A 27,416-nucleotide genomic window follows, 5' to 3' on the forward strand; every position below is an offset into this window, starting at 1 on the left:
TACCACCTATACCCTCCAACATCACATTTACTTCCTATACCACCTATACCCTCCTACATCACATTTACTTCCTATACCACCTATACTTCCTTTACCACCTATACCCTCCTATATCCTTTTTACTTCCTATACCACCTATACCCCCTACATCATATTTACTTCCTATACCACCTATACCCCCCTACATCATATTTACTTTCTATACCACCTATACCCCCCTACATCATATTTACTTCCTATACCACATACACCCCCTACATCATCTTTTCTTTCTATACCACATACACCTCTTACATCATATTTTCTTCCTTTACCACCTATACCCTCCAACATCACATTTACTTCCTATACCACCTATACCCTCCTACATCACATTTACTTACTATACCACCTATACTTCCTTTACCACCTATACCCTCCTATATCCTATTTACTTCCTATACCACCTATACCCCCTACATCATATTTACTTTCTATACCACCTATACCCCCCTACATCATATTTACTTCCTATACCACCTATACCCCTCTACATCATCTTTTCTTTCTATACCACCTATACCCTCCTACATCATATTTACTTCCTATACCACCTATACCCTCCAACATCACATTTACTTCCTATACCACCTATACCCTCCTACATTACATTTACTTCCTATACCACCTATACTTCCTTTACCACCTATACCCTCCTACATCATATTTACTTCCTCTACCACCTATACCCTCCTACATATGTATATCACATTTGCTTCCTTTACCACCTACACCCTTCTACATCACCTACAAATGTAAACTGAATTTACCATTTATACCCTCCTGCATTTATTTAGTTATTTTATTTCAGCTATTATGTTTTTTATTTCGTTTTATTGATTTATTTATTAATTTGTTATATTTATTCAATTCAATTATTTATTGATAAAAAAAAATATTTGTGGCGGTCTTTGCCATTCGTGATTTAACCATAATCACGTTCTTTACTAGTCTTTTCAATATTTTAAATACTTATTTGAATGCTCATCACCAGTTTATTAAATATTAAAAATTCATAATAATGTGTCCTCTTAATTCAGCTTAAAGAAATACTGAATACACACCTCGTAACATTGCTAGGTCTCAATGATTTTCAACAGCGTACAGTCAATTTATTGCCAATGTTGGCAGGGACCTTGTACCTCTCGAACCTCGCAGGAAGCACAGATACAGACTATTTTATTTAACAATTAATTCTAAGGCAAAATCTCTATACCTAAAGTAGAATCGCCAAAAGTGTTTCCTCTGTATCATCAAAGCTTGCTCAACTTGTCATTAGCCTGGAGATATTTGTCACTGCTAAGTTGTGTCTTTACATATCTCCTCTTTAAACTGTGCGTGAAAGAATGTCAATATAACTTTACTCTGGGGTGAAAATACATGTAAGCTTTTTAGACCATGTATTCATTGAAAAGTCTCAATTCCGATGCACGTCCTTTATTAAAATACATGATACGTTATTTTTCTTCCTTGGAAAGGATTCTTCGTTGAATATATGTTTGACTTAATATTTTCTTGAATCCATAAGCATTAAAAAATTCGAATGAGATACATTATATACGCATGAAACGCCAATATTTGAAACGAAAAAAAAATATCGGATATAAAAACATGTCTACATGCTAATTCCGACACCTCTTTACATAGTTACAGCAGGGTACCAATCTGCTATTCTTGTTTTACCTTGAATTTGAATTGCCAACCAGATCCTGACATTTTAATGTTCAGTTTGCATTGAGTGTTTACTTAATGTAAATTAGGATTTCTGTATATACCGAAAATGTACACGTATTTTAATTAGAATTTTAGTTTAATTGAACTAATCTCAATATCCATCTCACGTATTCATTAACAGTCTGGTTTAAAAGGGCTGCACAAATAGAACATTAAAATATTTATTTGTATTAATATAACGTGCAAGTGGCAAACTTTCGTCTTCTTTCGGCATAACTACACATCAAATATATATTTTTTATATGATATGCGTTATAGAGTTTAAATCTCCAAATTGTTGTTATTAAAAACGAAAACAACACACATATGATTGCACCTTCTAATTTGGTAACAGAAATAAGATTATAAAATAAAGGGATCAATTGAGTCTCTTTTCGCCAATTCTTAGTAGCTGTAAATGAAGCATTATTTGAATACATAAACATATCGACTAGAGTTGTTCAGAGTCCGTTACATAAACATATCGACTAGAGTTGTTCAGAGTCCGTTACATAAACATATCGACTAGAGTTGTTCAGAGTCCGTTACATAAACATATCGACTAGAGTTGTTCAGAGTCCGTTACATAAACATATCGACTAGAGTTGTTCAGAGTCCGTTACATAAACATATCGACTAGAGTTGTTCAGAGTCCGTTACATAAACATATCGACTAGAGTTGTTAAGTCCGTTCCTACTGATGACCACGCGTTAGTTTCCTGTATAAAAGAAACCTCTGTAGGTAGTTGTTATGACATGTGCCTCCTTTAGTTTTCGTAGTAAGAGCGTCTCGCTGTTTGTTTGAGTAAACAATTAAAGCTTTTGTTTTTACAGGTGCCTCTAGGAATGTTCTGAATTCCTTAACATTTTTCATGACAGGATTCAAGCAAATATGGTCATTATTTGTATGAAACATAAATAATCTGCATGTTAGAGAATCAGTTACATGTGTACATCTTGTAAACATCCTTATCTATTTTAAAGTACTCTGATTTATTTCCATATATTTTAGGCCACCAGTATTTTTTACAAAAAAATCGGACTTGTGTGGGTTCGGAAATAAGTTTCAGATTTATTTAAATGAAATGACGAAAAAAATCGCACTTCATCATTTCGCTAATTGAAAACAAAACAATAATAATTAAAACAGTTTAGATAATGTGTGTGTTAGGTAATGTTATTTGGAGGACGTACAGTTACACAGACATTACAGTGTCAAACTACGGTGTATATCTGCTCATTCAATACACATTGACCAGATGAAGTAGTAAGCCGAAACTATTCACAATGATTTGTTATCAGGTCTTTTGGCATCATGGCCAGGTTCTTATTCTTCATTCATGTCTGCATTCGCAACTGGAGCAAGCAAACACACGCAACAGATGGTTAATGCAACTAATTCCATCAGAGAGATACACCCGTAATTTCATCCAAAGTACTTTTAATTTACGCTTTTCTGGCACGCTTCGGGCGATATATTAAATGAGGGATTGATATCGGGCACTTTTGGATGTTGGCATACTGACGTAATACGACCAACCGTCCTGCACTCTAGATCTTAAACGCAATATGCCTACCAACTATTAGAGGATAATTAGAAAATCTTCCTCGGAAATGGAGCGTTGAAGATCGTTTTTAAATAGAGATAATATGCAAGCTGGCATTATATTAGCCGGAATTTAAGCGGATACAGGTGTTAAGTAACATTACACGGACATTACGCGCAAATGAACACAAGTTACAGTAAATTGAAGTTTATTGTGGCAATAAAGCATACGTCATGAGACACGTAGTATACTATTCTATATGAACACTCCAATAAAAGCAAAATTTTAAAGCCTTATTATACTTGTTTTCGTATGGCCAGGCCGTAATATTGACGAAATGTATTTTTCAAATTGTTATACTGAAATCAATCTTTCATATCTACTCTTTACTTAGAAAATTATATTTTCTCGTTGTCTGTGCTATTTATAATATCCCAGATACTATAGCCATGGATTAAAATTCTGTCGGAGTTTTGCTTGTTATCGCATCAGTGATATAACTATGCATTTGTTGGAGGATATTGTGATTGCCCGATTGCAAGTTTGATACAGGTGTTGTTCTGTTTTCTTGAAAATGTACTCAAAAATAATAAGTCATCTTGTAAATAACTAAAATGTGAATTTGTTGACATGCTAAAATAGCACACAGCGATTCACAGCGTGTGATGCATAGCTCGAAGCACCCACTACACTGTGCGTGAATACATGAGTCGAGAGAGTTGTATATACAGCCAAACAGGGAGCGTGACAGCCGTGTCTTACAGACACATTTGTATAGGTTTAAAAAAAGATATGTCATTGTAAAATTTTATAAAAGCATTGATGCTTGTTCTCTTGTTTCCGGGACCTGACAACATGACTCAGCAGTTTTAAGCACTTCAGTCATATGTTCAGATAACTACGTGGCCCTTGACCCCTTGTTTCTTACGCATTGTAATACAGTAATGAGTGAAGAAATAACGAATGGTAATGCCCTACCTGTAGGACTAATAGTGTTAACCAAATGTACCGTCCCGCTGTTAGTAGCATACGTACATGTAACTAAGTATCCAAACACCTGTTAATTGACACATGCACATACATGGATCTTGTTTGCTCATTATCAAACGTTGCTGTACATTAGGACTAACATGACTGTATGTCTTATCAAATACCTTCAGTGAGGAAAGTAAGTCTTTGTCACCAAATGACCATACAAGTTTGGTTTAGTGATTTGGTTCCGAGTGTGCACTGCTGCATACAAGTATAAATCGAGTCAGCTCTCCTAACGACAACTTGTATAACTGACCATGCAAGTTCAGTGTTGTGAATTCGCTCTCCTAACGACAACTTGTATAACTGACCATGCAAGTTCAGTGTTGTGAATTCGATTCCGAATGAACATTAGTGTATACACTTACTAAATATAGCACTTACTTATAACGTATCGTCTAGTATGGACAAGCATTAAGAGTTGGAATCGGTTTCAATCAATATCCATCACAAATATCGTTATACGAATAGAACCAGCGAAAAATATCATTCCTTATTGATAGAGGGATACAACGCATCGTTTACGACATAAATATCATGTGATTGTAATATGCTTGCGTATGACAACATTAAACCGTTATTTTCCAAAGCATTATTTTAACACGGATGTCGTTTCGAGAGTTGTACATTAGGCTTATGCGTATCCAAAGGCAAATTAAAAGTTCATTTCCCAAACATTAAATGTACCATTTGGTCCATTCCAAAATCCGATTTCTAAATATGCTCAAATCAGAAGAAGATACTGATGGGGTATCTATAATTCCTAACTCTTAATCACTCATTCATGTTTTCGTTCATTTATCTGTTGTTACATTATTGGTTTATTTATTTCATATATTCTTCGTCGTTTCTTCTTTTTCGCTGAAAAGCAAAATGGACAAAGTACATTATAACTTTATTTTCAACAGTGTCGTTTCAGTAATATTCTGGGATACATACATTGAAGACTAGGTTAGGACACACACACGCACTCCTATTCACTTACAAACCTCTTGCAAACGTTCGTAATCCGAGTTCTGTATCTACTGGATTACAGCACACGGCTCTAGTATGGTATTCACTGTAATCTAATAAAAGACTGATTACACGAACAGCTTTCAGGATTGTTCGGGAGATAACATCACTTATTTGAGATGTACACGAAGCCGTAGCAGTACTCGCCTTTGAGTAGAAACCTCCTCTAGTTACTACACCCAAACATGAGATTTTTTAATTCAAAATCGATTTAGAAAGAAAGTAGAGCTGTCTTATTAAAATGAACAGGTTCCGTATCAGAAAGTATAGAGGGCGCATCAGGTAAACACATCCGCGATATCAAAAAGTGTGTGTATGTGTAATTTGTTTTCTTACATATTTATCGATTACAGAGATATCTTTAGATAGACAGACATCTTCTTTTGAGTATCTTGCCATGAGTCTGAACGAGGGACGAGGTACATCATGTTGTAGGCGTCGTTATGTACTGAACACCGGAAGGAAAAGTTAAAGACTATGTCTAACCTCATTGTGTCTGTATGTTGGCAATTTGACGGAACGTTGGAATTGACGATTTAAAGGGTGTTTATGTTTTAGGGATCATTCAGTCTTTAAAAGGTTTGATAAAAGCGTTGTAAGTCCCATGCTATCTTGTATGTACAAAGTTACATATTTAATGAGAAAATGCTTCAGTTTTCTTTCTGTTTGCTCAGGCTTACAGCTTATACACAAATAAATGTATTTTTTTTGTGGGTGGATGGGTGGGGGGAAGGGGGTGGGGGCGGTGTTTCGCAATGCGACTATCAGACGTTCGATACCGGCAGTTGCAAGTTTGTATCTTTGCGATTAAATCATTCAGAAATAAATGATGTTTTAGAAGTTTTAAAGCTAGGGAAAGCTTCGGGAGGAGGATGGTATTAGTCATCATGTGCTGAAGTATACTGCTAACTCTATCTGCAAACCACTTGAAATGCTTTTTAACATGTCACTTTCTTCGTGTGTATATCCAAGTAAATGGAAACTTGCAACTGTTATGCCGCTTTTCAAAAAGGGTGATCGTCATACGCCGTGTAACTATAGACCTATATCCCTACTATCTACAGTTGGTAAAGTGTTTGAGCGTGTAGTTTACAAACACTAATATAATTATGTTTTTGAAAATAGTTTGTTTTATCGATACCAGTCAGGTTTTATGCCCTGTCATTCTACTGTTTATCCATAATATTTGTAAGGCTTTAGAAGAAAGAAAACATACCTGCATTATTTTTTTTGATATATCAAAAGCGTTTGATCGTGTTTGGCACAGGGGCTTGATAGCAAAGTTAGAAGCGTACGAAATTTCAGGGGAATTATTGCATTGGCTCGAAAAAAAATTATACCGGCGCAAACAGAAAGTTTTAATTGAAAATTCATTTTCGGAAGTAGGTAACATTGACGCAGGTGTACCTCAAGGGTCAATACTCGGGCCGCTTCTCTTTTTGATATATATAAATGATATTACTGATGTACTTGATTCGGCCTCCAGGTTATTTGCAGATGATACATCCTTACTTTATTCTGCTTTTTCATGCTATGAAATACAGACTGTTCTCAACAAGGACCTAGAATCTTTAAATCAGTGGGCTAAACGTTGGTTGGTTTATTTAATCCTCAACACACGGATGTTCTTTTTATTTCAAATGCAAACGATATTGACGNGGGGGGGGGGGGGCATGTTGAGGCAGTATATAGTTCGGTTATGAAACAGATTAATGCTTTACGAAAACTCAAATACTTGTTGAAAAGAGATTCACTTTTAAAAAATTATAAATCTTTCATTTTACCAGTTTTTGAATATGCCTCTGAATAATGGGATGGTTGCACTGCTTGTGAATCCGAGAAATTAGAGAAAGCTCAAAGAGAGGCGGCTCGAGTTATAACAGGACTGCCTTCTTATACAAGTATTGATTTACTATATTTTGAAACGGGTTTAGAAACATTATTAGAGATGAGAAAAAGGCGAAAATTGAATATTTTATATCAAATGAAAAACAATTTAACCCCCAGCTATTTATCGGATTTTTGCCAAGCACAGTGGGTAACAACAATCGGTACGATTTACGGAACCAATATGATACACTGTAACAATATTCCTTCTTTCAGACTCTCCTCAAGGAACTCGTCTTTTTTGCTATCGAGTTTATGTCTTTGGAATTCGTTAGACAATACAATAAGAACATTGCCATCTTTAAATACTTTTAAATCTGCTATATCCAGTGGCGCAAACTCGTCTTCACCATCTTATTATAATTTTGGCGAACGCAATTTAAATATACTACATACGAAACTCAGGCATCAGTACAGCTCTTTGAAAAAAGATTTATTCCGTGTTAAGATTGTTGATAATCCATCATGCGCTTGTGGACATTCCTGTGAGGATGTTGGTTATTTTTTCTTAGAATGTAAACTTTTTAATACAGCACGAATTACGCTATTTCGAAACATAAACTCGTTGAATATATATCCAGAAAATTTAGGTTTATTTTTATTTGGGAATGAAAATCTGTCCGTTGATACCAATACAGAAGTATTCAGACACGTGCAACTTTTCATCAAATCCAGCAACAGATTTTGAGTAAAATATAATAATTGTAAAATATAGTTTGTATGTCTTGTTAAATGCTTTCATGTAAATATCAATATGTAGTGTATTAGAGGAAAAGGCGTTGATAAGTTGGTATAACTTGTGCCTAATCCTCTGCTAAAATTAGGGGCAATAGATATGTTTAAATCAAGTTGGCGAAATTCGACTTTATGATTACTAGGTAGCTACATGTATTTTCTGTGTACCATACAATTTTAGTAATCGGATAACATATTGTATTGCGATACAATGTTTGCATGAATAACATAGATTGATCATAGACAATTTTACAACGGAGGTAAACGTCATAATTTGGTTGATATCCATTTTAGTGCACTAAAGATATATTGCCTCTTTGTTTATGATGTAGCCATCTACTGTTCAATCCTAGGACAAAATGCAATTTGTGATGTAAAAGAAACATGAACCTGAAAGTGAACAATCTGGTTTGAAAGACACATTGGGTTATATGAGAGATAAACAAAAATGACCACCAGAATAAATATTATGACATCGCATTAAAAGCAGGGCTAACGTAACACAACTTATAATGTACGTCATGAATAAAATTCACTGAAACCTAAACTACATTACGACCTAAAGAACATAATATTAATAATGGAGTTACGTTCCGTTTCCGGTTCATACGCTATGTAATCAATAGCCCCTATATACGACAATAAGGGACTCAAGCGGTCTGTCTGATAAATATCAAACTATAACTAGCAATGATCAGACAACATGTAAGTAAAACATTTAGATAAGGCAAATGCTTAACAACGTTATGCTCCATGGGAAACTTATTTTGTTCTTGTTTGTTGTATATATGCCCGGAATAACGAAATGTACATACTTGTGCAATATACAATGCGAACATCAGGCATATATACTACAATTCTACTTGCAACATGTTATGCTATGCGGAATACAGAACAGCTTAATACGATATATCATATATAATTGTATAAGCATTAAACAAAAAAGTACTGCATTCTATAAAGGTAGCATAACTTGAACCACGATATCGTAGATAAAATGCAGTCAGGAAAAGGAATCAAAAGGTTCAGAATGTGTCACAAGAGTGACATACGTTTGAGAGCAATATCGAGAACGTGACCAGAGGGATTGTCAAACGTTTTAATTAACATACTTATTTATAATACAATGCAAACTTGGACGTTAATACATACTAGGAGGGATACATATAGCCGTACCGTCATGTATTCTGTCGTATTAGCTTCATGATAATACCTCAATTAGACAATTAATTCAAAGACCAAAACGAATTCAGGGATTCTTACTGAACAAGGGCTGGTTGATGGTGAAATTTCTGGAAATTGAATTAACTCGACTTAAAGTTGTTTAAAGTAAAATTAAAAAAACTGAAGGCGGAACAAGATGTTCCGCCATGGTAAGCGTTTGTCGTGCCACACTAAACACAACTACTAAGATATTCGTTCGCAGTAAACATAGAACTCCGGGCCCTGTTTTTATTACTGCATCATATCTTAGTACTATTTCATGAATCGCTATATATGGGGCATTTCCGTTCGAAAATCCCGGCATCGTCATCATTCATAATACTGATTGAACTGTAAATAAGTAAAGGTCACATATTGGAATAAGAATTATTTCATTTAACATCTAAGTTTTAATCAAAGCAAAGGGATGACAGCCAACTCCACGGTTTGTTCATCAATAAAGCATGAACATCCAGCCTGCGTTAGGATAATGCTTATTACTTATTTGCGAAGTAACACGATATCATAGGCATTGGTTTTAAGTGTGTTATTTAAAGGTCACAATATCGTTTTAAAAGTTTTAATCAAAGCAAAGGGATGACAGCCAACTCCACGGTTTTGTTCATCAATAAAGCATGAACATCCAGCCTGCGTTAGGATAATGCTTATTACTTATTTGCGAAGTAACACGATATCATAGGCATTGGTTTTAAGTGTGTTATTTAAAGGTCACAATATCGTTTTAAAAGCGACGTCGTCAGAAAAGAAATATAAATCATCCATCAACTGGAACCGTATCTCATTAAACAGCTTTAGAATGTAAACTTTATGGGGCTATCAAGGTTTACTATTATCATTACAAGTACTAGTCCATCTTTCCGTCTATCCCAAGGCTATTTCCAGAGACACGATACTTTAATTCGGCGATCTCAATACGTATCAAGAAGTACATATTTATCCTATCTACATCACGATAGCGATGGAAAGACGGACGGAAGCTGGGCAAATGAACATAGAAAGCCATTCCGACTGCTCCTATTCAAGGTTACTATACTGGTATCTATGTAGACGGGTTATTTATCACGGCTAGACAGATTCTCATTTAGTTATGACCGACTGCCAACCTTTCAGAATCTCGATGATTTCAAATCGAAAGTTTAGAAGGTCAATACTTAAGATAGCTGCTAGAACGACGATTTATCGCTTGTATTTAACCCTAAATGGTGGAGGCAAATAAATATATAGGATATAACATCGAAACTGAAATAGCGATGAAATGCTTTCGGCCTATTTCTTTCGATCTAATAACGGCCAACCTTAACTTATACTGTATTGCAGAATATTGCATTTCATCATTATCCTACAAATAGTCCCTCGATACTAGGCATTACAAAACATTTTCGATCGCAGAGTAAATGGATAGTATATATAATTATTCACATGATTGGAGTTGTGTATAGCTTATTAGAAAAGTCTCTTAAATTTCGTTTAAACGTAAACTGCGACTTCATCCGACAACAACTGCCATGTAATTCTAAATAAATTACATTTGATGCCACGTCCTCGAAGTAAAGACATGTAGTAACAACGACACTACTAGCAGATTTGGTCAAATTCACTGTTTTAACGTGACCGGTCTGGCATTACTATTTATATGTATGTATAAATATAATATACATACAGCAGTGCATTATTATCATAAAGTGTTCTTAGACTGCTGTCACAAGCTCGGTAATGCATTGTCCAGAGTTGAATTGGTAGAAAAACATAATAGTTCACCATTGCATGTGTAAATGTAATGTTTAGGGCTTTTATTCTCTTTAATCTGTATACATGCTTCTGGGCAAACCGCTATCATGAATTTTTCACAGGAGGATAACGTTTTCTGGAATTAGATAACTTTTTAAACATAATCGTAATACGGAAATACACTTTTTAAAGATATATAGGATACAATAAGCGGATCTGTGTTAGAAAGCCTGCTTTCACACGACATAGATCGATAGGAGCCAATTCCAGGTCACGCTCACATCATGCAGACTGATCAATGCTTTTGATCTTTTTTGTTTATTTGACCTTGAGTTTACGATAGATATAATATGGTTAATGTTGTACGGAAAGTGTGTGCCTCCTGGTCCTCTGGGGGAACTGATTGCTTTTAATTCTGGGAAGATCGTGGCATTGTTCCAATGGCGGTCGGTTCAGTTTATTTGTTTCAGCTAGAACAGAACAATTGACTCACTTATCCCTTTGAAAAATAATGATTTATTTGAAAAACTATCACGCAATACGAGATATTTTGGTGTAACTACCTCTCAAGGTATGGCACATCATCGTTGCGAAGAGACTTCTATTTTTTTCTAATTAGAGTTATCTCCCTTCAATAAAGGGGATAAATCAATCAAAGGGGGTTTCTGTCTAGCTGAGAGTAAGTTTACCTGTCAGGTATACATTTTCATGGAACTGCATGTTTCGTTTTTACTTCGTGTATATAAAAAAAATGTATCGCATTCTTACTACCGTGTGTTAACACCCTTAAACCTCGAAAGCTTCCTCAGTTGCTAAAATGTCTGTTAATAGTTATCAATCACAACTTTTCCGCTACATGACGCTAATGATTTTGCTTGATTTCCATACATTTGTAACATTCTTATCTACTACATTCAGGCAGCAATCAAATCTGCTCCTTTTTATTACAAGTCACGTCACATTAGATTAACTGGAATGCAGCAAGCATCGTATTGATATTTCTTTCGCATCTAACTCAGGTGCACACGTGTAAGCTGGCAAATATCAATCATGTAATTGCTGTGTTCGACAGCAAACTAGCAGAAACGGACAACAGGCATTATTTGCCATCATAATACAAGCCTGCCGAAGGCACTGTCACCAGTGAGAAATAACTCAGGTGCACACGTGTAAGCTGGCAAATATCAATCATGTAATTGCTGTGTTCGACAGCAAACTAGCAGAAACGGACAACAGGCATTATTTGCCATCATAATACAAGCCTGTCGAAGGCACTGTCATCAGTGAGAGATAACTCAGGTACACACGTGTAAGCTGGCAAATATCAATCATATAATTGCTGTGTTCGACAGCAAACTAGCAGAAACGGACAACAGGCATTATTTGCCATCATAATACAAGCCTGTCGAAGGCACTGTCACCAGTGAGCTACGATACACAGGAGAGCAGTGCAGATGCCAACCGTATTATTTAAATAACAAAACGTACAATGTGTAATAGGTGGGGTTTTTCACAAAATTGATTCAAGTGGAACTATCGTCGGAAGACGACTGCATTCGATTAAGGAGATAATTTGGTATAAATGCGTGTCATATTCACCTTAATATTGAATGTTGCTCTACCCTGTTGTTATACTATCAAAAATCTATTCACCAACATTTTTCATTCGTCACACTAAGAATCTTAATCTGATTTCTTATTTGGGGCCATCTAAACATAATTCTCTCGGGGGTTTCTATTCCTTTCCAATCCCCATTAAGATGTGTTGTTTTACTTTGTTTGGTCCCCGCCGCCACACATTTGACACAGCAATCGACACAACCGACGTATCATCCTCAAGGCCTATATACATAGCGATACATCGTTTTTGTATGTAGTATTTACCAGTCGTTACTCCTGTCACCAATTTATTACATTGGCTCGATACAGACACTGCAACCGGAACACACTGTATACGTGTTATAGCTTAGATTGGATTAGCTGGACGCCTCCTCGGACATGATCCGGTCGCTTGTATAACATGCAATGCAATATTACTCCGTAGCGTAAAACACAGTGATATTTGGCATTATTGCAATAAGTGTTTATGATTTTGTGTGTGTTGTAAATACGTGGGACTACCTACATAAACGTAATTGCTAATGATCGAACATTCTTACTAATTTTGAAAAGCTTACTTGCTAATATATTTAGCAGCACACTACTGTTCAGTGTGACGTCAGACCTGACGTCAGTCCACTACAAGGAAACATCGCCTCATTCATAACAAGTGTACCATGTAGTTATACTGTACACCGGGAAACTTTAATCCAGTTGTATTTTTCAACCTTCATCGGTAAAACCCTTCGCTCAGTGTGCAATTTCGCCCAAAATGTAATTTCAATTTGCGTGGTATGCTGTGTATTTCATATGCACTGTTATCATGAATTCGCCTTCGGTGCAGTTGCCGAAGCAGTGGAAAGTTTAATTGCGGTACACAGCATTTAAACTAGATTATTAACACTTTTATTTTATTTTTACTCATTCTTGTGTACCTTATAGCAATCCGGAAATGAAGCTGTAACGTATTTCCGTTTTTGCTAGTAGTATTTTTCTCTTCAATACAATACATACTCTAGGTTTTCGAAAATAGCGTTATGATATTGTTTTTCATATAAATAAATCCTTAACTTTAACAGACGGGAAGTGATGTTAGCGAGCATTTTCATTCTAGAAACATTCTTTTGGGGTATTAACACGAGCGTGCAATGTAGATATCTCGTGATATATGTGTGATGTACAGAGAATGTGGCAATATGCCGGACTCCACTTGTCTACGAATAATTATAAAGCCATACCCCTCGACTCAGATAATTCACCGTATCACAATACGAGGGTTTCCTGTTTGTATACATCTAAGTTAATAAAACGGGACCGATTTACGATTCATGGTCCGATAGGACCCACGTAATACCGTGCTGCCGACGACCGATATAATATCCACTACTTGTGGAGGGGCTGAGTGTTTTATATTCTGTCTGTGAGAACAAAACCTTGTTATTTATAAGGCGTTGGGCTGTCATCGAACATTAAGGGTGATTTGTAGAAGATCCGTTGAGATCGTTTTGGAATTTAGTACCAAATGTATCAGGAATCAGGAACATGTGTAATGTTTTACGTCCTAATATATTGAACGCTTTTATAAAATGAATTTCATCAATATTACCTGATTCCTTTTCATAGCAGAGCCTCGACACCGCTCTTCTAATGACTGGATCACATAACATGCAAAAGCGATAAAAATGATAGCAAACAGTTTACCTCAAAATACATTTCTTTTAAAACTGTAAAATCACCTTTCACAAGTTATAGAAATACATGTATGCCCATCATCATTTCTTTGCAGCTCTCCAGCTCTGGTGACAAAATGTCAAAATTTAACCTATGAGTGGTAGTTTACACAAATCACTCACACAATAGGAAAGGGTAAACAGTTAATAGTACTTTCTGATCTTAATAAAGTTTCAAGATGCAGCACCAAATCTTACTTTGATAATGTTGTTTATGAATACGATATAATTAAATCGAGCAAATACGTATGTTAAATTTAAACTGTGATTATTCTGTTTACCGCATATAGGTTTAAGCCCTGTGATATATTTATATCTGTCTTGACATGACAAGTCATATATTACTGTAATGTATTGCTCTGTTCAGTATCAATCCCTAATGACGCCGACAAGGTCAAGTTACGGATATATATCAATCATTAGATTCGTTTTAACAGTTAGAGACTTTACCTTAATTATTAATCTCCTGTGTATAATGATACCAAGAAGACAATTTCAATTATTCAGTAAAAAAAAAAGGAAGACGGATCTGCAGTGGAGATCGCGGTCCCTCTTGGATAATATGTTACAATTAGTCATTGGAAAGTGTCATGGCTGGGCAAGACACAGTATAAACAAATGTCAACTTTTAAATTTAATATTGCAATATTATATATATGTATATATGATTATTACATCGATTCAGCAAAGTACAATTACGTCATGTAGTACATACATTTACCCCTTCTGGTAAAAAATGTTTCTAAACAGTGTTTATAAACTAGATACGTAACAACACGCTAGCACTAACGACAAAGGAATACCACCGTATTGTCAGGCCTGTGTAGTTGATAAATGTACTACACATCACCATCACTCTGTATCGCTTTGCCAACACAAATAATTGGCAAAACTTCACTCAAAATAGCGGATGACGAAAATGCGTTTTTCTGAAGCATTTTATTTTGTTTTGACGACCCTATGCACGGTACTGTGGGATACATGGAAATGTACTAAGTGGAGTACACATGCTATTTACAACACATGTTGGGCGAGGTTACTTATATTGGAATATTCATAAAACCCTTTCTATATTTTCTCTGTCGCCTTTGAAACATCTACCGTTTACCAATGCTATTTGTTTTGTCCTGTCTGGTGTAATTGTGTTGATGTATTATAAGTAAGTGAAACTTGGGATATCAACTACGGCAACTACGGTCTAACCAACTGTTACGTCATACCGAAATCATCCGTATATTAATGCAGTCATACCCTATACACTGTGTTTCTTATCATGAAGATAAAAATATATTTGGTATAAAATACGTGAGCATTATCAATTACATGTCTTCGTATTAACTGAACTCTATGATTACGTCAGAACAAACAACCAGACCAGATTATAATACACAGCCTACATGTTAGCATGATAGAGATTCATTAACATATTATCTTTTTAATTAGAGCTAACATTCTCTGAAAATATCATTAACGCTTAGATAAATACGAACGGTAACACAAGTGTACATCGATACCGATTCTCATTATCTGTTTGCTGAGATATTGTTTTAGCCTGGTGTGTTTGAACGAAAGTGTCTATGAGCAGCAATTGGGATCTCTCGTTTGAACATGATACAAGTCAATATTTCCAATTGTTGCTATCTGACGGTTCTTAGCGGTTGAATTCCCCTTTGATCGTAGAGTGATGTAAGGCCGTGTTATCGTTGCTATTATATAAAAACGATATGCAATTGTGTCTTCACATGAGGCTATTAATTGAGTATGGTTAGATCAATACCAATATACAGTTATAAAAACAATATTTTTTGTTATATCACGTAAGGGCTCTTTTGAAAATTTGGATGAAAGCAATACAAATCTAATTGAAGCACATCAAAGTAGATATTTTATGTTTGATATACATTGATATCACTAAATAGAGCAAAAATTACATATGTCTAACAGACATTCAGGCAACTTTGTAAACGCTGTTACTAAAACATAGGTCGCCATGTGTTACTTGTATCCTGACCACATTAGTGTCGATAAGCTTGTATAATAACTCCATTAAAAAGGCAATGGTAACAGCCATTAGGAAGCAACGTAAGAAATAGAGGAATCCAACAATACAAAAGGACTACAAATCAAAATTGTATTCGTTGCTGCAAAACTGATGACGTTCTTAGGTAATAGTTTTGAATGGCATATAATAAATAGTTAGAAATACCAATATAATTCACACATTACAAACCTTCAAATATGTAAATACGCAACAAATCTTCCTTTAAAGGAAGGTGTATCTTCACTTTATAGAATACATAAAATTGTATTTTGTAGTTATGCACAATGTGCTATTAAAATCACAGCCTAATGATGGCCATAGACGCGGGGGAATGTGTCGTCATTTCATCGACAGGGCCATACTATAAATAATTGTCGTGAGAGTTCTGAACAATTTTGGTACTGTACATATAATCTTTTCTTTCGGGGATAATTACTTTTCCTGACTAATGTATCAATACGATAGATAATTTAGAAAACATAATAGAAGAAGAACGAGAATACATCGTGACATTTCAGCGTTTTCACCGGAAGTGAAATATAGTCCCCGACAATGATTTGTAGTGACTGATTATTTACGTTCCAAGATCTTGTCCAATCGATCACTGAAGATATAATAGGAATTATACCATACTCTATACCATACTAATGGTTTTCAGACAGGCAACGCGAAACGTGACCTTCAAACTAATGACAGGCATGCAATGATATATACACGACTGCTCTTATAAATTCATTAAAGATCCTGAAAAAGTACCCGCCTCAAATCACATTAATTATACTCACACAGAAGACATCAAGTTGCGATTCTAAGGTAGGTAATGTATAACATGCAGTTCGAACAGGATGTCACACCAAATATATGCTACCTAACCTAATGTGATGATGTGCTGAGGTATAAAAAAGGAGAACAATCAAGTGAGAGCCACTCCACAAACCAAACACATATTGATAAAACTAGGCCAAATTTAACAAAAGGAATGATTTACAAGAAAAACCTTTGAACATTTACAAATGTTCTACCTTCACCTTATTTGATGATGTGGTGATGCATGAAAAAGGGGAACAACCAAGTGTCAACCAATCCACAATTCAAACACATATTGAAAAACTAGGCCAAATATAAACAAAGGAATGAATTACAAGTAACCTTTACACAAATACAAGAAGAATGCGACCATGTGTCCCGGAGGGGTAAGCGTATTCTGGTTTATAGACGATATCCGCCATGCGAATTTAGGTCACAAAAATATCAGGGCCAATTTGTTGAAAAGGTGATTAACGTAAATGATAGTTTTGTTTATCCTTAAAACACAACCATTAACTGATCAAACTTTCCAAATTGCAAATATTTATTAGGATAAAATTACATACATTACAACTTTTGTATATTTACCAAACTATTAGAGGTTACAAATGTCGTTAAACAGTGATTAAGCTAATCATCTTTTGAACAACTGGGCCCAGGTCATAACAATAAGGCACCATAATGAACATTATGAAAAACATTGACCATTATATCATGCCAAAAGAACTTGTTTTTCAATGACATAATGATGATAATGATCATAAACTTGACCATGATCTTCATCAAAAGGCATTATTGAAAACCCTTTATTGAAGGTTTGCCCGTCGGCAGTCGACATCTATCACCAAAATCCAGACATTCAAAGAAAGCGCTGGAATACTGAATCCAATGCGACAAGTAAACACCGCATTTGGGAAAGCAGGGATGTTTCTATCAAGAAAGAAAACTTTTTGATGAGAAACTAGAAATCGTCCCGCTAATCGTATCTCTTAGTAGCAAGCATGTACGTCATGTTGTAGCTAAAGATCGAGAGATCGTTCCGCTAATCGTACCTCTCAGCAGCAAGCTGTTCATGTAAGTCATGCTGTAAGTAAAGATCGCGAAAAGCGGATTAAGTAGAATCCGTGATTTCAAGCTAAGTAGGTAAAACGGGTAAACGATCGACAGAGTCAATGATTTCCATGTTATTTAAAGAGAGCCCATCGTCTATATACTTAGTATAAAGTTGAAGAATTAACTCGGTTTTTGTTATCAATCACGATTGATGAATATGTAGGTATGGTTGTTATCTTTTTTTGTTAGATGCTTCGCATTCATTTCATCTATTCAATATAAATCTTTACAAAACGATAGAAACTAGGGTAAAAGTACAAAGTTAAGAAAATATAAGGAAGTGATATCAATTTCCAAAAGTTACATAACATAGAAGACGATCGTGTTGTGAACGTTCCAGGTACATGATATCTACCCTTTAGAAATTTTAAATATAATTCATTTTGCTTCATCTATTTCAAGCCGAATGCTTAGGTTAATTGAAAGATACGGCCACCCATTTATTAAGCTCGAACAGACAAAGTCGAGATATGAAATATTCATTTCACTCACTGTAATGTTTACTGCATAACTATTGTACCTGAATAACCATTCTAAGCGTACAAATACAGAGTTAAATCCAATAACTAGAAATGAAATCATGAACGTCTATTAAATTTTGAAAATTTAATTATTTTCTCTTTTGCAAATTGCTCATAATATTATTTCAGTCTAATAAGCGAATTCAATTTGTATTCAATATCCATTAAATAATGAAAAAACTACCTGCCCTCTAATCATTGTATAACAATCAAATCCCGTCACAGATCTGTTGTGCTATTTTATGTTCTAAATCCAATAACAGATTATGCATTATATATAACCTAAATATTGAATTATATACATTAGCACCGAGCGTATCATATTGGCCGGTTACGGAAAAGAGGGAAACGACAATGAAATTGTAATTTGATTTACTCTATCTACATTTTAAAAAACAGACGACGCGGAGGATGAGTGATTACTATGGCCAATTAGAGCGATATGATTATATAACGATATATGGCCAATTAGAGCGATATGATTATATAGCGATATATGGCCAATTAGAATGATATGATAATATAACGATATATGGCCAATTAGAGCGATATGATTATATAGCGATATATGGCCAATTAGAATGTTATGATTATATTACGATATATGGCCAATTAGAGCGATATGAAATGATATTTACTTTCTGTGCATTACCTTCCGACCCGTCGATACGTTTAAGTACTGTCACTTACTTGGTCAATACGAGCAAGGGAAATGATTATATATTGATATATGGCCAATTAGAAAGATATGAAATGATATTTACTTTCTGTGCATTACCTACCGATCGGTCGATACGTTTAGGGAAATGATTATATAACGATATATGGCCAATCAGAGCGAAGAGAAATGATTATATAACGATATATGGCCAATAAGAGCGAAGAGAAATGATTATATAACGATATATGTCGAATAAAAGCGATGCAAAATAATATACCATTGTTATTTATTGCCTATCAGAACAACCAACTTGTAAGATTTCATTTTCAATGTCCTTTATATCCTTTATATACTTTATATCCTTTATATCCTTTATATACTTTATATGCTTTATATACTTTATGTCCTTTATATACTTTATATCCTTTATATCCTTTATATACTTTATATCCTTTATATCCTTTATATACTTTATATACTTTATGTACTTTATATCCTTTTTATCCTTTATATACTTTATATACTTTATGTACTTTATATCCTTTATATCCTTTATATCCTTTATATACTTTATATACTTTATATACTTTATGTACTTTATATCCTTTATATACTTTATGTACTTTATATACTTTATATCCTTTATATACTTTATATACTTTATATACTTTATATCCTTTATATCCTTTATATCCTTTATATACTTTATATCCTTTATATCCTTTATATACTTTATATACTGTATATACTTTATATCCTTTATATCCTTCATATACCATATCCTTTTTATACTTTATATCCTTTATATACTTTATATATTGTATATACTGTATATACTTTATATCCTTTATATACTTTATCTACTTTATATACTTTATATAAGAAACAATTTGATCACAAAAAATGAGGTTTCACTATTCGATATACCAATTTGTCACAAATACAAAATCGATTTATGCTGTAACTGTTAAATGACAAAATATAATATTTACCGTATATCTATTCTATATAAGGGACTTGTATTGCTTCGTATCTTGACACTAACTAAATATATATCGGCATCTATTGTTATATGTCAGCTCCAATAGTCTAATAAACTGTAAATACAGCAATTCGATAAAATACTGTGCGGGTAAGTTAAGCACAACGCAGCGATATTTAAATTTGACAGAGAAAACACTAACAACAGTCTATTAGGAATTAAATCTTACTTACAGTTACGAAATATTGCTTTCCTTGTATATCAGGTTTGATAACATTAACGAATATCACAGATATTAAATGTAAATTCGTATATAAACTGGAGACTCGATTTCTACGATTGAGCGAAATTAGATCACAATATTATACTTACGACCTCATATTCAAGGCCGACCGGAACCGGTTTTGTGTCTCTAATTGGTATCCTGACATTAAATCACCAGATGACGAATGTATTCTGATCACGCGATCTCATCTCTAGTATATAATTAGTACCAAGGACCGGTTTGCAGATGACTAATAACAGCGTATATGTAATGAATTCACTTCCTCAATTAAATACAGAGAACGAACGAGACCTTAATGTAACAAAGGTGATACTCCTTAGTACGTTTGATGCATTTTAAAACAATATTGTATCTCAATATCGGATCATACATACGCGTTTGTCCCATGACATTATATAGAAAATAACATATTTAAACCCATAAATCCTGAAAAATATTTTCTTTGAAAACAATGGATAGCCATGTAAAAAAAAAAACTTACGTGGTCAAGGACGACGGTTCATAGATTTGACTTGTGAATATTTCACAACATTACGGTCGTTTGGCCTTATTGGTATATAAGTTATAGACAGAAAGGGACGGCGGCGGCCAGGTGGTTAAGGCGTCTAACATTCTGCTACAACCACAAGCCATCCACCACTGGGTCGCGGGTTCGGGACCTACGTTGGACAGTCGCCAGGTACTAGCCGTATGTCGGTGTTTTTTTCTCCGGGAACTCCAGCTCTTCCTCATCGCCAAAACATGGAACGTCTTTGAATGACCATAACTGTTAATTGGACGTAAAACACAAACAAACCAAGCCAGATTATAGACAGAGAATCCTAGTCTTTGGAAGAATAAGTCCGGTGCAGAAATTGAAGTCGAGCAATTGTACCAAATAATTGACGTGTGCAGTTCCGCATTATGCCTGTGTTCTTTTAGTGTAACACTACATATTGTATTTTTATGAATGATCTACATACATAAAATGCATAGCAAACCTTGATAGAATAGAATACTTTGGCGTTACTACGATGTCAGCCGATAAGGAGGACCGGAATTAATCTCAATGACAATATTTCATTTTTCAAAATTACATCATGTGATTAAACTCCAAGTTGTATACTCTTCAGCGACGTCATTGTGTAACTGACAGCCCATTGAAGCGTGACGTCATTGTGTTACTGACAGCCCATTGAGGTCTACACGATAGGACTATAGAGAGCTGTTCTATATCGGAAATACATTATAAATGTGAGAAAATCACAATTACATGCATCGATGTGCTTATGTTATTCTGTTCTCAAGATAGGTTATACAAAGATAAAAAGACAACGACCATGTGTCTGCCGTGCACGTGTCTCAGAATTACAGGAGGTCTACCTAGTTTTCTATCATTATATGCTGATTAACAGGATCAAAATCAAATCGCCTGTGCTGAAAAACTAAATAGATGATAAACAGGTATTAGTTTCGACATGTGCTTTTCCTTGAGGTAGTCTTAATATTATTGGTGTACGAAAATACATCTGTTTTCCGGATACTTGCGTTTTATTAGTCAATGATAAAACAGTATGTTGTTTATATAGAAAAAGTGAAGATATACTCCTGCATTGCTTTTTTGAAAATGTAGACATTTTTTTCACGTGCCCTAAGGAAAAATCTTCGTCTATGCAATCTTTTCTACATAGCTTGCTCGGCATTTTTCTGTCCATGAAGCAGGTACTTTTTCGATAGATGCTTTTAGTCATTAAATTGGATATTATCAGTATTGTCATTTCTTTTACGCAGTATATGGTTTGTGAGTTAAGTTTCTTGTCAAACGCCAATTCCCAAACGTAGTCAGAATCGGAAGTAAACGTAAATTTTATTTAGTTCATACCTCTGTCTTCTTGATTTCCGAATTATATACACATACGATTATTATAAACACACTAACTGATATGTGATCAACACGCTACGATATATAATGCATTCATAATGATAAGTGTTACAAACAACGATTAAATGTTGGATAAACCTGTTAATATATACGCTGTATTTTCCCATCGATCGTCACGGTAAAACCTCTGACCGATACGATACGTCAATGTTTAATTCTAATACTGCATAATGAATCGATGAAACATGGTTATTGTCTGTAGAATAGGAAATGAGAGGACCAACAAACAGACAAAAAACGTCCTTCAATCTACCACAGCAAATAAATAAAAAGTATCATAATACTGGTAAATCAGACTGAAGTAACATGTTGGGACATCATGTTAGTTTGCTGAGAGTGACTGAAGCTGATGTTCCAGTCTAGCCACGAATGTATCGTACCGAACGTTGGTTTATCGTGTCGAGGGGAGTTTTCTGACGGGGAAGTATTAAGTATCAACAAGACATTTAATTATTTCTATTTCGTTATATCAATTAGAGGGATTTGAGGAATGCTAAGTAGTTTAACTCACGCAAGTGTTGGACAGAACGGACAAGGCGTTGTTTACCAACATGCTTTAGGTTCTATACCATCCTTCAGATCAAGTATTTAGATCAGTTTAACACTTGTCGATGATATCTGTGTACATACACGATGGAAATTTTGAACATCATTTTTTCAAAGAATGATTTTCAAGTATGCTTGGATGATATTGATATGAAGGCAATCTTAATTTCCTATACAAATACACACAAAACATCTTAATATTATGCACACGGTATTTTTAAGGTCATTATCAAAAAAATATTTTACTGTCCTATTTTTGTGTACTACACACCATATATTAATCAATTAAGTAGAGTTGTATAACACCATGAGACTCATGTCGACCAGGGATAAAAGGCTCACTTCAACACTTGAGGCCTATAACTCTCACACTCCGCATAATTAGCACTACTTACGTATCTCATGTTTCCGCTACTTAACAAGGTGACATTTGTTTCACTTAAAAAGAGGTTCACTACCAGCCTACACGATAGAAGGAGCATATCTAATACCGTACATTACATTGAATAATTCATTAGACTGATCCAACACTGTCTCCAAGGTGTGATGATATGAGCACAACATCCTTAAGGCCAAACCTAAATACATTGTAATATTGTGTTTCCTGTTCAGCGTTTGATTAAATAAGACATACATGTCGTAACTTTATTTTTATAAAACCAAGCCGTGGTGTTAAATAAATAAACTTACGTACTGTATTTCTTATTATATCAAAGGCTGAAGCGGTGATGATTTTTTTTCACACATTTGAAATGTACCAGAAAGAGAGCATGATAAACAGGAATAGGTAGAATGCTTGTGAACAAACTAGATAATTTCGATTTGTTTAAACTTTTGAAAATTGTATGCTGAGCGCTTTACAGTAGGTGAAGGTAACCATTTGATAAATGTTCCGTTCAATGTTTGTTAAACACCTCCTTATTATAAAGTGTGATCTAACGTACCAAGGTCAACTATTTGTCATTCCTTGTTCTAACTGATACGTAGGAGGCTAGAAAAGACTATAATGCTACCACATACAATGCTATCGATTATATGAGCTAGGTTTGTTACTAAGAGCAACCTGGCTATATATGTATAAAATGTTCAAAGTGGTGCCACTGGTTCAATCCTATATGTTTAACGTGTTACTATGATTCATACAGAAAACAAGATAATCAGCGAACGTCAGATCACGCAGAAAAAAACCAGAGATGAATACCACAATGGACGCCGAATCACGCCGAAGCAAAGCTAAACATAAATAATTCCGTGTGTATCTAAATTCAATGTATGCCAAAGTGACAGGTTCTGACACCAAACCGTATGTGACTGATCAATAGATGTGGACATCACTATCAGGCTGTAAGGTTATATAAACATGTTAAATGTCTTATACAAGCAAAGTGAAAGTAGAAAACTTGATAATGTGTAAACATAACATCGAAATGAAGCAGAGATGATTTTTTTTTTATTATTATCACTCATATTGAGTTAACCATTTCACTAATTGAAAGGACCGTAGACGTGACATACAGCCTGCGTAACATGACTTCGGTATGCCTGTTATACTACAGCCTGTTGGAACACGATAACATTCATAACGTCACCTTGGTAAGTACAGTGATAACGTGGTATAAATACAGTAACACCATCACACACCTACACACTCGTACTCACCTCACATCATCGACGTTACGGCTTAGGATCCTTGAGAGTGAAGCGTGAAGTTTGCTCGTCCTTTGTGCTACGCGAATGTAAACAGCTAATAGTTGTAAACACCGATTCACATTGATCAGCAGAGAACAACGCCATCCAACACAACCAGTCAGTGACGTCATAGAACTATACCCTCCCTCTGTGTACGGGTTGGGCAGATATTGATCCGGGCCGGTAACTGCCCCATACGATTGTGACCAGCATCATGCACACCTCCTTGTTTCGTACAATGTAGCTCAATCAACATACGTTTACGCTCTACCGTATAGCACACACCCACTATGTGCACGGCAGTGTGAACAACACCAGAGCTTCATCCCGTTCCTTACGTATCAGGATATCAACTCGCTGTTACCGCTTCCACTAGTATTACTGCGACGTATTTGATATAGCTGGTAAGGGTGTGTTGTGCTGTAAATACCCCTGCTGAACGCCGCCGTGTATGTATGTTTGTATCTCCTGCCTGTTCGCCTCATTTCATTATCAATAATGTGGTCGATTTAGAGTATCTCCTTTCGTAAGATACATTTAAACCCCGTGAACCGAACTTGTCCTGAAGTTATATCATCGAAATACCTTTTTACAAATAACGGGTTTCTTCTGTTTCAAAACCATAAACAGCACATCTCAAAATGTTCACTAAAGAGATTTTTTGTGCGTGATTACCAGATGTTGACGGTTCCAGCAATCCTTGTACTGCATCTCACCAGGTCGATGGATCAGTGTGTTAACCCATTCAACTCTTCACTGTCATTCTGTTTCAATCTCTATTACTATGCTCTTTGTTATTAAATTGATGTCCAATACTACTAAAAGTCTATGCTGATTCCCTGCTACAAATCTAGTCTGTAGATAGCATTTCTCAGCATGGTCAGTGGTGCTCGTGTATGTCAGCAATATATCGGGCGGTGGCTTACAGTTCAGACGAGTTCAATACTCCTAGCATATCCATTGTACATGTAAACAACATGGTCAATATTGAACAATTAATCTTCTAGTGTAGAACATTTATATTGAGCTTCTACGATTTTAATTCTGGAACTGATACAGATATTTGTATCTTGTCGTCGATGTATGGTTAGCTTAAATGCTTATTTATACAACATAGGCAAATCATAAAACACATGAGATAAAGATTGGCTCATATAACAGAGAAAAAAAAGCACAGAGGAGTATTTTTCACATATCTAAGAGTATGTTGATATAAATATTTCAATGTACATTTATTTGCTAATCAATTTTAGAATTGGTTTTTATCTTACAATTTATGTTATATGATGACGATGCTCCTCGCGAAGGTTGTGACAAACGTGCCACGTTATAGTACCACTGCACTAAAATATCTTATTAGAGACATAAAGGTTCCCTCAACGAGTGATGGTTTGTTAACATGTTTGTCTTACTCGAGTTACTTAATTTTCAATATACAATATAAAGACACGAGGTCTAAATTAAAGTTAAATTTTACAGAAGAAAATTCATTTAATAACGTTTACAATTTTGACCAATCGTCAGTTATGTGATAAATATTGCCACACGCTGCTGCATCACTATGCTGCGTTGTTTACTACTCTGAACAACTTTATTCGCGACGTATGAGCCGTCATGGACGTGCTATTGTATCGTACTTACTACATTGAGATATCTTGTCATGGAAATACGAATATGGCACATCTCTTAGTCACGTGGTTCTGAAAGGTGACCGGGCGGAAGTACATCCGAGATGTTTACTAGAGCTTCAATGATTTGCAATGATACATCAAGTCAACGTTATTTTCCTGTTTGCTTTATTTTCATAGATAACACAGAAAAACCCCACTTCTGATTATGCAGCAGTGAAATATGACATGTTGCCTATACGATCATGAAGCAGGATATAACAGGTCATTTCAGCAACGGTCACTGGACATACAACGATAGTCACGCAGAAATTCAGCAATCCGATAATTGCTGGTCCAATCTTATCATAAAGTAATGCGGTTCCAATTCGTATATCTTTTAACGGCCAATTCAATATTATTCCACAATTTCTAAATGTTTAAGTTATGGCGTCACCCTGTAAAATATAGACTCGAATAAGACATGATACCACTGTAAATTATATTAAACGACATTAAAATATGACTCACATTGAATCTGCACGTGATAGTAAAATTGTAAAAATTTCAACCCTACTTTTGTATTAGTTGTCAACATTCCGCAATGGTATATATTACACTGATATGTGTATATAATGAATGTCTGTTTGTGGAGACATGGTCGGGAAGTCTGTATACATAACATGGAGGTTAAATATCCCGTGAATACATCTGTAGGTCATGTCACCTGAACATAATATTAACACTTTTGTGAGATACATTTTTCTTTAAAAACGAACTGTTTATGATTGACATCTTTCTGAAAAATGTGGGCAGAAATGATTCATAGCTTATAACGAAATCTAACAGTCGTGGTTGAAAGAATCCTTGTTTCTGCGACTATATTCTTCTCATTTATTAATTCTCATAATAATTATTATAAATAGGGATATTTTGAATGGTCAGTTTTATATCACAAAACAATGTGTTATTAAGGATCATCTTAGAACAAATG

At 34.9% G+C, this 27,416-nt stretch overlaps 1 protein-coding gene across 1 annotated transcript in view; it reads right to left on the reverse strand.

Moving 5' to 3' along the window:
- LOC110451904 (heparan sulfate glucosamine 3-O-sulfotransferase 1-like) overlaps positions 1–25,559 on the reverse strand; it is a 69,628-nt gene extending 44,069 nt beyond the window's left edge. The window contains exon 1 of the mRNA XM_021500128.1: positions 24,786–25,559. The gene's annotated coding sequence lies outside the window, so the exon portion shown is untranslated. The remainder of the gene's footprint in view (positions 1–24,785) is intronic.
- Positions 25,560–27,416: the final 1,857 nt, after the last annotated feature.

The sequence above is a fragment of the Mizuhopecten yessoensis genome, unplaced genomic scaffold (assembly GCF_002113885.1).
Source record: "Mizuhopecten yessoensis strain PY_sf001 unplaced genomic scaffold, ASM211388v2 scaffold6285, whole genome shotgun sequence".
In the NCBI taxonomy this organism is placed as follows: domain Eukaryota; kingdom Metazoa; phylum Mollusca; class Bivalvia; order Pectinida; family Pectinidae; genus Mizuhopecten; species Mizuhopecten yessoensis.